The sequence below is a fragment of the Cannabis sativa genome, chromosome 7, assembly GCF_029168945.1.
Source record: "Cannabis sativa cultivar Pink pepper isolate KNU-18-1 chromosome 7, ASM2916894v1, whole genome shotgun sequence".
Lineage (NCBI taxonomy): Eukaryota > Viridiplantae > Streptophyta > Magnoliopsida > Rosales > Cannabaceae > Cannabis > Cannabis sativa.
Genome location: NC_083607.1, coordinates 46,096,529 through 46,110,778, shown reverse-complemented (window position 1 = coordinate 46,110,778; position 14,250 = coordinate 46,096,529).

Genomic DNA, 14,250 nt, shown 5'->3' with positions numbered 1-14,250 from the left:
ACATAACATAATGTATTGATCCAAAAAAAAAAACACAAAATAAAACTACAAAAACTATATCTGTGCTATTAACAAGTCACTTAGTTCACAAGACTCTTAGTTCTTCCTCTTCGACTTCTTTTCCTTTGACATATCCTCGGTAGAATATCATTTATTGATCTTTTCTTGGTCATAGTTATACAATATTACTGAGATGTAATCCTTATAATTTGCTATCATGTCATCCATGTTTGGAGGAATCTCATGAATCTTCTCCTAAATGAATAAATCAGCATACTTAATTACAAACACGCCACAATCACTGAAAACAAAACAAAAATAATTAAAAAAAATGCAACCTGTTATTTAAGCAGAAAAAAAAAATCAATCACTAAAAATTGAAGAAATCACATGATAAAAAATAACCAGTTATTTACCTTTAGCTTTGAGTGGGAAGGTTGTCCACAAACTCATAAGCAATTAGGGTCTCCTTGGGAACAGCATAAGGGCCTGAGTCCAAGCTAATATCGTTCCTACTATCATAAAAATTTAAGAAATCCAGGAAATAGGGCAGTTTCTCACAATATGCTAGAAGATCTGGTAAAATCTTCTTTTGATTTGTCTTTGTATTCTTCATTGAATTGTAGACAAAGATTTTCCTTCTCAAAATGCTGAAGTGTAGAAAAATCCAATGTTGTTGCAGAGTAACGTGACAGGGACCGACAACATCATCCACATCAACTCAAGGCTAAAAACAAAAGTTATATTGGCCCAGAATATAGTCGGTAACCATATTGTCATACCTTATAACACTAAGATCACGCTTAGCTTTTAATAAAAACATCATAAACTCCCTTCAGTGTTGCTTCGAAATGAGTGCATGTGGTCATCACTCTCTTATTCACATTGGCATCAAATAAAATACTCTTCTTAAGATAATAGAATGCAACATTCAAATGCTACACACAATAAATAAAAATAATAACCAGTTAAAAATTGACAAGCAAAAAACTAAACAATAGGATAAGGGACAGAATGAAAAATAACAGTTTCGTACCAAATCAAATAACTCTTCTCCACAAGTTTGTAAAATGACAAACCGGGATTTGACTTCAATTTGCACGACGCTGAAATCTAAAGGAGGCTCAATAGCACCACATGATTTTTTATTTTTCCTGTTATTACAAAAAAACAATCCAAAATCAAAATCAAAAACCAGCTAAAAAAAGAGAATTCAATAACTAAAAAAAAAACAAAAAAAAGAACAAGATAAAAAAATATTATACATACGAGCACCTTCAATCCACCTAATAAATTCCTGGCAATCTTCAGACTTTGTGTTCATCCCAATCTCTCGTACAAACGGAAACATCTCCTTATGATCGACCTCTTCTTGAACAGATGGCTCCTTGTCCTTCTTCTTCTTCTGATCTTTTTGTTCAGAAGAACCAAACTCATTCACAAACGGAGATCTACAATGCACTCCAGGTTTTTCTTGTCTCTTGACAGCAACCCTAAATTGCAAGGGTACTACATCCAGTACTTCAACATCATCAACAGGATATGATGCAGATTTAAGAATTAAAACCAAATCCCATTGATCATTTTTTATCCTATCTGGGGACGCATATGCCCCAGTCAAGTTGTCAACCAAATTCAAAATGGATTGGTCGACATCAACACGATCATAAGTAAACACAAAGTCCTCATCATTCCCTTCAACAAAACCAGAATGAACATGAATAAAAAAAACATAAAAGTTAAAAATAATCAGTTATAATAATGACATCACTAATAGCAACGAACAAACAAACCACCTTATCTTCCCATACAATCGACAATTGCAGTCCACTAGAGTCATCATCATAATCAGGAACATTAGATTTTGAAAATACCTAAAAAAATAGAAAAACATAATCATAACCGATTTCTAAAAAAGAAAAACACTTAAAAAAACAAAAGAACAAACAAAAAAAAAAATCGATTATAAAACATAAAAAAATAACTGAAAAAATAAAAAACCAAATGGAAAGTAAAATAACCAGTTATAAAACTGAACAGCAACAAAATGAAGAAAAAATACATTTGGGGACAATGGATCCGGCAAGTCACCATCATTGCCACCGACATCCAGATTCTCAGAACAAGAATCCTCAGCCTTATCATCCACATCTTTGGGCACAAACGACCCACCCTTACTCTTCAACAGCTCAATAACTTCATCAAACTTAATACTAAACTCATCTCTCAAGCTTTTAATACTCAACATTATCTTCTTCTGGTCTTCTTGAATACAAACCAAAGCAGACTCTACCTTAGCAAACTGAAAACAAACTAACAAAAAAACATAACAAAATTAAAAAACATCATAAAAACCAACTAAAAATAAAACAAACAAAAAAACTAACAAACTAAAAAGCACAAAACACAAACACAAACACAAAGAAAACATACCTTCCCATCGAAACCTGAAGGTTTCTTTGGTAGATAAACTAGTTCGAACTTAAGGTTTTACAATGCAGATTTCTTAAGCTCACGACCAATAGGATAGAAATCATTCACAGTGGCCTGACAAAATAAAAAAAAAAACAAGTTAAGAAACCAGTTATAAATCAATAAGGAAAGAAAAAGGAAACCAGTTATAAAATTTAAAAGTACCTCAGGAATATTAAAAATCTCCAACACATGTTCAAAATAACCTCCAGTTTTCTTCTTGTTTGTACTCTCTCAGTTCAGTAATCGAAGATATGTATTAGCAATCCTCTTGCAGTACTTAGGACTAAGGCTAGGCAGTATCTCAAACAACCAAATAAGAAAAGCAAATGGAAAACCTTGAAATTTAAAATAATAACACTTATCCTTTTCATCTTTGGCCTTCTCAATCTTATAGAAAATATTGTCACCATCCTTAAAAGTCAAGTTCATGTAATAAAAAGTCCTATCCCACAACAGTTTTCTAAATGCAATATTTCTCAAATTAGACAACTCCCCATCAACAAAACTAAACAACTCATTATCAACTTTCTTCACATTCTCATACCCATATAAATAATGACTTAAAAGAAAAACAACACCCATCTTCATTGCATCAACATCATCATCAAAATTACCACTCAAAATCTACCCCTAACCTCTTCTTGAACAACCTTAATAGTTAAGTGAGGAAACATCTTCTTCTTAAATGACATCTTCTGCTTAAATTCATTCAAAGCAGAAGACCCTTTTGGACTTAACCCAATAATCAAAACAAACTCCTCCAACCCAAAGCGTACAACTCGATCACTAATGAGAAACCACTTCTCAATATCCTCCCTCTCTTGATGAATCTCCCTCACTAAAGCAAGGTGAGACAATGCAATCATCCACTTAATACTACCCATCTTCAAAAAATGAGAAAAAGGCATCGTCATAAATAACGTCTTCTGAGAATCGGTAAGATTTCCATTCAGCTCATCAATAACCCAAGGGTTAGGGGTGTTCATAAAAACCGATAAACCGAAACCGACCTTCAAACCGACCAGACTGTAACCAAATTTTTGGTTCCACATCATCACCGAATTTGGCGGTCAATTTCAGTTTCGGTTTTTGTGACATGGCGATAGGTTTCAGTTTTTGAAATAAAAAAATGGTTAAACCAAAAAACCGCCAAAACTGCCAAAAACCGCAATAAACCGTCCAAAACTGCCCAAAATTGCCAAACCGAAAAACTACCAAAAATCGTACGGTCGGTTTTATACGTTTATAGTTTCTAACGGTCAGTTATGAAATTGTAAAAACTGACCATAACCGACCAATTTTCACCCCTACCAAGGGTTATTCCAAATTTGAAGATTACTTGAAAAACGATGTTTTGTTTCATTTTCAAGTAAACATCCTGCAAAAATAACTAGTTATAAAAAGATTTAGACAAAATGCAAAAAATAAAAAATAAAATAGCAAAAAAATAAAAAAAACATGATTAAAAAATATCTGGTTCCATAAATAAAAAAAATACACATAAAAAGAAAACAATATATATATAAAAAGAAAAATTAAATACTTACCACATTAGAAAAACTTGTGGTTTTCTTAATAGATTCATCAGAAATCGAAGGCCCGATACCCTTCGAAGCCACACATTTAACGCCAGAACGTATTACACGACGTACTGGTTGCTTCGAAACATCAGTATCAGCTAGCCCAGCTTGAAAAAAATAACAAAAATGAAATATATACATAAAAAAAAAAAAAACAAACATACAAAGTAAAAATTAACACAAATTTATAAACATCTAATAACATTTTTCTTTTGGCTTCGGGTTTTCCTAACAATAGGCTCTTTCTTATCTTCGATTGGAACATCAGAACTTGTTCCAGTTACAATGTGATCAATGAAATCATCATCATTTACATCAGCAGTTGCCTTGAAAAAAAAAAAAAAACTGGTCATAAAAAGCTTATAAAAAATAAAATTTTAAAAAATAAAAATGTCACAAACAAAAAAAAAACAGTTCTAATACTAAAACAAGCCTTGAAACACAAAAGATTTGAAAAAAGAACGGTTATAAAAAGCTATAAAAAACTAAATTACAAAAAATAAATATTTGAAAAACTGTTTCTAATAAAAAAAATCAGTTCTAATACTAAAAGAAGAAAAGAACTTAAGAAAAATACTCACCTTCTTTTTCTTGGCTCGAGTTTTTTTAAACTCTGGCTTTTTAGAGTCATCAACTGGAACCTCAAAACCGGTTCCAAAATCACCAAACATAGGAGGAACATTTACAGAAATATCTACCTCAAGCTTTTAACAAAAACAAGATGAAACGAGTTATAAAGCGGTTATAAAAAAGAAAAGATTAAAACAAAAGTATTTTAAAAACAAAGAACAAGAATTAAACAAACAATAAACGTAAAATAAACAAGAAAAATAGTTGTATACCTTATCATTTAAATTTTCAGAACCAATGATTATTTGTTGAACAGCCTGCGGTTGAAAAGCATGATCAATTAAAGCAACAATATCCTGAAAATATTGATCAGAACATAAACAACAACAAAGATACAAAAAATATAAAAAATAAAGAACATAAAAATTTAAATAAATACCTTGCTTTCATCAACCCTCTTTTTTTTTAACATAAACAATAGGATCAACTTTTTTATCCATGATATATGAAAACCTAAACAACAGAAAGGATACAAAGAAAGATAAACAAGTAAATAAGTACACATAAAAGATTAACAATAACCATATATAAGTAATAAAATATAACTGCCAAGCCACATCACAAACACATAAAAAAAAACTGCCACAATGTGGCATAGACAATTAGTGCACCCACTAAAAACACAAATAATTAAAAAAAAGTATTAAAATAAAAAAAATAAATAAAATAATAACAAAAATAACCAGTTCAAAATCAAAAAAAGAGATAAAACAAAATACAAAAATCATAAAAAATTAAAAACAAAAAATTAAATTAACGATCAAAAAGAACAAATACTATTATATTAAAAAAAGTCGGTTTCATTAAAAAAAACATTCAAAAAATCTGAAATAAAAACAGTTCATAAAGGCCAAAACAAAGAACGAAAAAAAAAATCAAACACTTAACAAACAGATTAAACACAAACAAAAAATAAAAAAAAAATCTAAAAAATTCATGAAGCTTTAAACAATTATTAACTACAAAACCCAAACAATGAACACAAACACAAACTTAAGACAAAAATAAACTAAAAAAACAATGATCAACCAACAAATTTCGACATAAATAACACAAAACACACAACAAAGAAACCAAAAATAAGCTAAATACGCCACCGACCATGACAAAACCATCACGAATAATAATAAAAAAAAAAACCTCAAGATAAAACACTCTAATCACTAAACTAAAAAAATTACAACAAATACTTACACGGAAATGAACAAACACCTTAGTTAAACCAGAGAGATTGCTCGAAAAATGAATGAAACAAAGAACAACAACACACGGAAGCAACACCAGCTTGAATCGCACGAAAATGGAACCCAAAAACTCACAAACCAAATAACAAGAAGAAGAACAAAGAAATGATAAACTAGAAACCCTAACAAATCTAAGAGAAAAGAAAACGAATACTAAGAGAAATAAAAGAAATTTATGATTGATTGAAGTAGAGGAAAATAGCAATAATGGTAATGGTAATGAGTACTGAGCTCAGGTGCATGCAAAAAGTAAGCTACATCTACTGTAGCTTACTTTAAAAATAATAGAGTAAAAAAAAAGATAAAAATATGGGATTTGGGCCAATGTTTACAAAAATATGCCAAAAATAAAACCCATAAAAGTGAAAATAAAACTTAAATCGCATACCACAAATGATTTAATTAAAAATACCATAAAAAAGTAAAAACTAAAAAAATTTTACGTATATTGTGTAATTTCTACTTAATTATATGGATGAATGAAGATAGTTATAGTCATTTATTTTGATATAGTGTTTAGTAAAGTATTTTTTTTAATCGTGTATATACTTACTAGATCATGCTTACAATTTGTTTTTTTTTTTTAATTTTCATGATTTATGATATTTTTAACGATGACTTTGTCTAATATAGTGTTTAGTGAAGTACATTTTTTTGTTCTGAACAATGTTTTGTCGAGTATAAAGGAGAACTTACAAAAATACTAGAATTTAGGTCAACTTTTATAAAAATACTGTCACACAGATTTTTTTTCAAAAATATTGTCTTTTTATAAAACAACAGTGGAACACAAAATAGAATAACTAAAAACAACATTGGAACAACTAAAAAAACAACCCTATAACAACAGTGAAAACAAAACACAGTACACATTATAAAACTTACACATTATTTTTGACAAAAAAAAAAACACAGTATTTTTGAAAAAAAATCCGCCCTACAGTAAAAAAGTAAAAAAAATTAGAAATTTCAGTGTGTGGTGTAAATTATCCAATATAAATTACTAATATATATAGATATTTTTTCAGCAAATATCCACCTTCTAAAACTCAAGCTTTCAAAAGAAAAAAATAAAGATTGTTAACAAAGTTTATGGCCTACTTATTATTTTTTATTAATTTTTTTATATGAATATTATGAGCATAAAATTTAAACAACCACACGCGAAGTGCGAGCTGATTTCTAAAATTATAAAACTTCACACCTTCAATCTTACTCCCCATACAACGGTGATTGGAGTTATGCACTTTATAAAAAATAAAAGAGATATAAGTAATGAATTTAAATTTGAATTGTAATATTTTTTTTAATTTTTGATATATAGTCACATATAATATAACATGAATATATATAAATCTAATATCTATACCTAATTATTATTATTTTTTATTATTATTACTGTATATCTATTTTCTATATTTTTTTTTCTATTTTTCTTATATTTTTATGTTTACAAATTAAAATATGTATGACCTTTTAAAATATTTTTGAGAAGTTTGTTTAATTTTTTTTTTCTAATTGCATGATATTATTTTATAATTTAAATTAATTTTTCTTACATTATCATTTATTGATACTCTTTATTCTCTCTATTTGGTATTATTATTTTTTATATATATAAATTTATCAATCGTTATATTTCTTTTCAAGATAGTGACGATTACAAGTGAAATACGGTGATGACAACAACTTTAAATTTAGTGACAAGTGAGATACGGTGATGGCAATAATTTTAAAGTTAACGAGTTTTCTATAGATTTATCAATTGTTATTTTTTTTTCCTAATTCTATTTTTTTTATATAAGTTAATCACACAAAAATAATATTTATCCAATTATCATGTCCTGAATCTAATTTAATTTATGCAAAAGATATATATTTTGAAAATTGACTTTATAGAAATATATGTCTATTAAATTAATTAATAATTATTATGTATTGAGTTCAAAATAATTAGAAAAATTAAGACTCTAAAATATTAGTTTATTTTTATTTTGATATTAAGAGTTAAAAAATAAAAATTTTAATAGCTACTCACTATTAAAAAAATTATATAAAAATATCAGTTGGGAGAGGGGTAAAGGAACAAGCTGATAGGTGGAAGTCAGGTTGGATAGGGCCTTTACGAACTCAATTTGGATGTCTCAGTTCCATTCTGCTAAGCTTTTAATCTTAATTTTGGGCATTCAAACCATTATCCTATTTTCCTTGATCCAGTGCTTCAAACTAGTGGCAGGAAAAATATGATGTTCTGATTTGAAAATGTGTGGCTTAAGGAGGAAATGTGCAGATTGATTGTGCAGGACACTTGAAATTTGCTTCAAGGCCAGTCAATTAATGTGAAGGTTGCTACTGTTGGGAATATTTTATCAAGATCTAGATTTACTAACAAGTATGTTTCATTAACATCCTAAATATAAATTCTCTAAAACAATAAAATAAACACATAAGGGTTTAAGAAAATCTTACATTGGTTGTAGCGGAATATAATGACTCCTTCCGTTCAATATCTCTAGCCCTTGATTCCTTTCTGTAACAGAGCATTATCAAGATCTGAACCCGGATCTCTTTCTCTCATTCGGGTTTGGTTACCACCGTCTTACTCAATGATTGAGTACTTGGCTTGCTGTGTGTGGGCATGTCACTCACTCACTATAGGCCGAAGTAAGAAGAACAATGAAAGAGGTGAGAAAACACTAAGGAAGGAACTCTCTCATCAAGGTTTGGTTGAATAGTCAGGTTAACAAAAGTTGGATGAGTGAGAGTTTCATGTTCCTTTTATACTGTTTCAACTAGGGCTTAGGGTTGAATTATATGGATTAAAAAAGAATAAAATATTGGGCAAAAAATCAACCTTGGCCGTACAAGATAGTGGATCTCTTTCTAGTTAGATTTTTGCCACTTTATTTCAACCACTTATTCTTCTTTTCAATAATACCATATTTTCCAATTGAAACCTATAAATGGCAAAACTATTTATTTAATAATTATAATTAATTACTAATAAAATTGTCATTTATGTAATTTATTAATTAGACCATGCAAAGTCTCTTAATTAACAAATTGACCCCAAAACCTCTTTTCTTCACAATTAAGCCCTTGCTTAGTGAAAATTCATAAATAAGACACAGTCTAATTTTAGAATTATAATTGATTAACTAAAATCAATTAACTGAGTCTGCAAGCAGTATTATCTCAACTAGTGAGGGGACCATGGGCATATATAACCGAGCTTTCAATAAGTAGATCTAGAATTCACCAAGTAAATTCTCAACTTATTAATTCCTCATTGAACCACTATCGAACTTGGAATTGAATACACTCTCAGTTATATAGAACGCTCTATATGTATCACGATATAGATACGTTATGATTATCCTTTATTATAATCCTAATAGTCAAGGATCCTCTATTGATGATCTACACTGAATAGGGATAAATTTACCGTTCTACCGTTCAATATATTTTATCCTTAAAACACTTAGCTACCTATAAATGATACTTCAGTAAACTAATATAATTATTGAAATGAGGCCTTAATCAATTATCTTTATTCAGCCAAGCTCAAAGGAGATCATCGTTTCACTTCTATGTCCAGATAGAAGCTATAGATTCCATATTTATGATTAGCGCTCCCACTCAATTATACTATCATGTTCCCAAAATGTACGTATCACCCAGACCAAAAAGTAGGCTTAACTAACAAATCAAAGAACACAATAACACTCTTGAGATCGAACCTAACCATGTCAGGATTAAGATCCATAGACCTAAGATCAACCATTGATATTGCTTAGAAAGATATAACGGTAAGTTTATGATATCTTATATAAGATCAATATCGGTCCTTTCCAATGTATACTCCATACATCTGATACTGGTAAACTTTGCCAATGCCCTGGAAAGGACATAACACTTATCCAGGTGTAAGCATACCTATCGCTGATTATCATGCCAGTCTAAATCTAGTGAACTGACAAATCATGGAATTAAACTTTTGAACATATAATCATGATTATATTCCACTGTGCTGACGACACTATAAACATGAACAAATACATATTTTTGGACTTAATAGAATTTATACATTAAAGAATAATGAAATAAATCATGTGAACCATGCAACATAAAAGTGATTTCTGATCTTTATTAATTAGTAAATCTGATTATATTAAAATGAGTTTTATTTAGGGCACAAAACCCAACAGCTACTTGTGGGCAGAGGTTAATAGATTAGGAAGAAGAAATTACTAGAAATTTTAAAGCAAGGATTGTAGCTACTCGGGCTGCTATAAAGAAACTTTAGGACAGGCGTGATGAGGTCTCTTGTCATCAGTTTGACGAAGCAAAGAAAAATTCAACGGTAATACTGGATCAACGGGAAACTTTTTGGTGCCAGAGATCGAAGCAATTGTGGCTCAAAGATGGAAATCGAAACACAAAGTATTTGACTCTAAGGCCACGACTAGACGAAAGAATAATACAATTCACTAACTGAAAAATTCTATGGGCCAATGGATTGACTAGGAGCATGGCTTGGGAGAGGTCATGTTGGTTTATTTTTCTAAGATTTTCTCATCATCTCTTGTTCAATGGCAGGAGATTGTTGATTGCATTCCTCCAGTTATTATGACTAATCATAATTTGATCGTGTTGAAAGCATTTTTAGATGAAGAGGTTAAATAAGTGTTGTTTTAGATGCATCCTGACAAATCTTCGGGGCCTGATGGTATGACTCCAACTTTTTATCAAAGGTATTGGTAAATTGTGGGTAAGGATGTTATTTTATTGGTTAGGAATTTTTTCGCCTCTTGTGTAATGCCAAATGGGTTGAATGATACAAACTTGGTCCTTATTCTGAAGAAGAAGAATCCAACGGTCAAGGGGGATCTTCATCCTATTGCTCTTTGTAATGTTCTTTGTAAGGTCATCACGAAAATTTTGGCTGATCGTCTTAAGGGATTCATTTCCAATGTCATATCTGATGCACAAAGTTCTTTTATTTCTGGTAGATTAATTTCAAACAACATTTTAATCTCTTTTGAGGTCCTTCATTACTTAAAACGAAAGAAATAGGGCGAGATAGGTACATGGCTTTCAAACTAGATATGAGTAAAGCATATGATTGTATCGAATGGGAGTTTCTTCAAGCAAATTTGACCAAGATGGGTTTTGATCAGCATTGGGTGAATTTTATTATGGGATGTGTTTCAACTGTTTGGTACTAGGTTGGCCATGGTGTTCAAAGTCTTTGTCGTATTATCCCTACATGTGGTATTCAACAAGGAGATTCTCTCTCTCTCTCTCTCTCTCTCTCTCTCTCTCTCTCTCTCTCTCTCTCTCTCTCTCTCTATATATATATATATATATATATATCTTCTTATATTGTGTGCTGAAGGTTTTTCTGGGTTTATCGGGAAGTATGAAATAAATAAGTGGCTTCATGGTTGTAAGGTGGCTAAAGGAGCTCCTGTTGTTTCTCATATGATCTTTGCGGATGATAGTTATCTTTATTATCGGTCCAATGAAAGAGAGGCAACCGAGATTATAGAGCTCCTGACAAAGTTTGAACAAGCTTCGGGATAACAAGTGAATATTGCAAAATCTTTTATCTTTTTTAGGACTAATAGCTCAAAGATAAACTATGCTCAAGTTCAAGAATTTTGGGGATGCAGGTTACAGGTGATTAAAGTTTGTATTTGGGTCTTCCTAATACTATGGGTAGGAATAAGAATGCTACTTTGTGTTTCCTAAAAGATAAAATGCATAAGCGAGTGGAAAGTTGGGACGGAAAGTGGCTCTCTAAGTTTGGAAGGGAAGTCCTTTTGAAATCTTTCGCTCAATCTCTCCCTAGTAAGGCTATGAGTGTTTTTCTGCTTTCGCTTAAGCTTTGTTCTAAAATGGAGAAAATCATGTGTAAGTATTTGTGGCGAGCAAGTAGTAATGGCCCAGGTATTCATTGGTTGTCGTGGGAGAAGTTGACAGTTCATAAAGATATTGGTGGGATGGGTTTCAGAGTTTACATGATTTTAATCTAGCTATGTTAGGGAAGCAAGGGTTGTAGCTTTTAACTCATTCTGGTTTGATTGTTGGTCGTATATTTCAAACGTAGTATTATCTTTGTGGATCGTTTTTGTTTGCGGAGTTGGGGTCGAATCCTAGTTATGTTTGGAGAAGTATTCTTGCTTCTCAAGAGTTATTGAAAGCTTGTTCTAGGTGGTGCGTTGTTGATGGTTCTTCTATTGACATTTTGGGGCAGACGTGACTTCCGTGTGGGGAGTAGTGTGAGATTACTTCTTTCCATCCTAGTTTGGAGGGGCTAAGGTCAATCAAATTATGGTGGGAGGGGTGTGGGTGTGGGATGATGAAATTCTTGAGGATTTGTCCAATGCTTCTGACCAACGGTTAATTGAGAGTATTGTGTTGAATGATAATCTTGGATCAGATCATCTGTATTGATTTAAAGAGACTTCAGGAGTTTATTAGGTGAAGATTGCTTACAAGCTTCTCCAAGTGCTTCATGGTAGGTGGTCAGAAGATAATAAGTTGGGCCTTTGGAGGGTATTATGGCAACTCAAAATTCCTCCTAAGGTTAAAAGCTTACTCTAGAGGGCATGTTTTGGGTGTTTACCAATACTGACCCAGTTAAAAGGTTGGCATGTTGATGTGGTCCTCATTTGCCTGGTGTACCAAGGTATTAGTGAATCAATCCTCCAAATTTTTGTCGAGTGTTCTTTAGCCAAAGCTTGTTGGCAGCAGGTTGATAGGGCTATTTGCAACCTTTTGACCATAGATTTTTCAGGATGATTTTATAAACTTTGTTGGGTTTTATGCCCTAAATAAAACTCATTTCAATATAATCAGATTTACTTATTAATATAGATCAGAAATAACATTTAATGTTGCATGGTTCACATGATTTATTTCATGATTATATGTACATAATGTATAAATTCATCTGAAACCCTTTTCACATACTTGATCATGTTTATTGTGTCGTCAACACATTGGAAAGTAAACATGACTATGTGAATAAAGTTTCCTAGATTTATCAGACATAGGGTTTTACTGATATGATAATCTACAACAGAGTTTACTTGCATTTGGAGAAGTGCTATGTTCTTTCCAGAGCATTGGTTAAAGTAAAGCTCAGGTTGGATGCATGGAGTATGCATCGGAAGGGACCGATATTGAACTTTGACTTAGATTTAATTAAACTTACCATAAAATCTATTCAAGTCAATATCGCCAAGTTGATCCTAGATCAAATGTTCTTAATCCTGTTATGATTAGGCTCAATCTTGAAAGGTTATTCGTGTTCTTTGATTTGTTAGTTAAACCTACTTTTAGCTCAGGGTGATACGTACATTTTGGGAACACGGTAGTGCAATTGAGTGGGAGCGCTAGCATAAACATGGAATCTATAGCTTCTATCTGGCGAATAGTAAGCAAAGGATGATCTCCTTCGAGCTTGACCAAACGAACATAAATGGTGGAGTACTCATTTCACATAAGCTGAAATATCATTTATACGGGGTCAAGTGTTTTCAGGATAAAATACATAGTAGGGTGTTACGGTAATCTAATCCCTTTACAGTGTAGATCATTCATGTAGAGGATCATTGATCACATTAGGATTATAACAATGGATAACTAATGATGCGTCTATATGGTGGAACATATAGAGCATTCTATATAACTGAGAGTGCAATTCTAAGTTCTATGCGTGGATTCAACGAAGAATTAATAAGTTAGTGAATTTTAGTGCTAAATTCTTGATCTACTTATTGGAAGCTCGGTTATATAGACCCATGGTCCCCGCACTAGTTGAGATAATATTGCTTGTAAGACTCATGTAATTGGTTCTGATTAATCAATTATAATTCTCAAATTAGACTATGCCTATTTGTGAATTTTTCACTAAGTAAGGGCGAAATTGTAAAGAAAGAGTTTTAGGGGCATATTTGTTAATTATGATACTTTGTATGGTTCAGTTAATAAATATGATAAATGACAATATTATTTAATAATTATTTATAGTTATTAAATAGTTAGAATTGGCATTTAAATGGTTGAATTTGAAAATTGGCGTTTTTGAGAAAATCAGATGCAGAATTGAGAAAACTGCAAAATCCAAGTAAGGCCCATTACTGTACATGGCCGGCCACTTGGTTTGAATTTTTAAACTGATATTTTCATTATTTTAATGTCAAATAATTCAAACCTAACCCTAGTGGAATGCTATAAATAGATAGTGAAGGCTTCAAGAAATTTATACTTAAATTTTCTACTTTTTCATTCAGAAAAAACTGAGCCTTCTC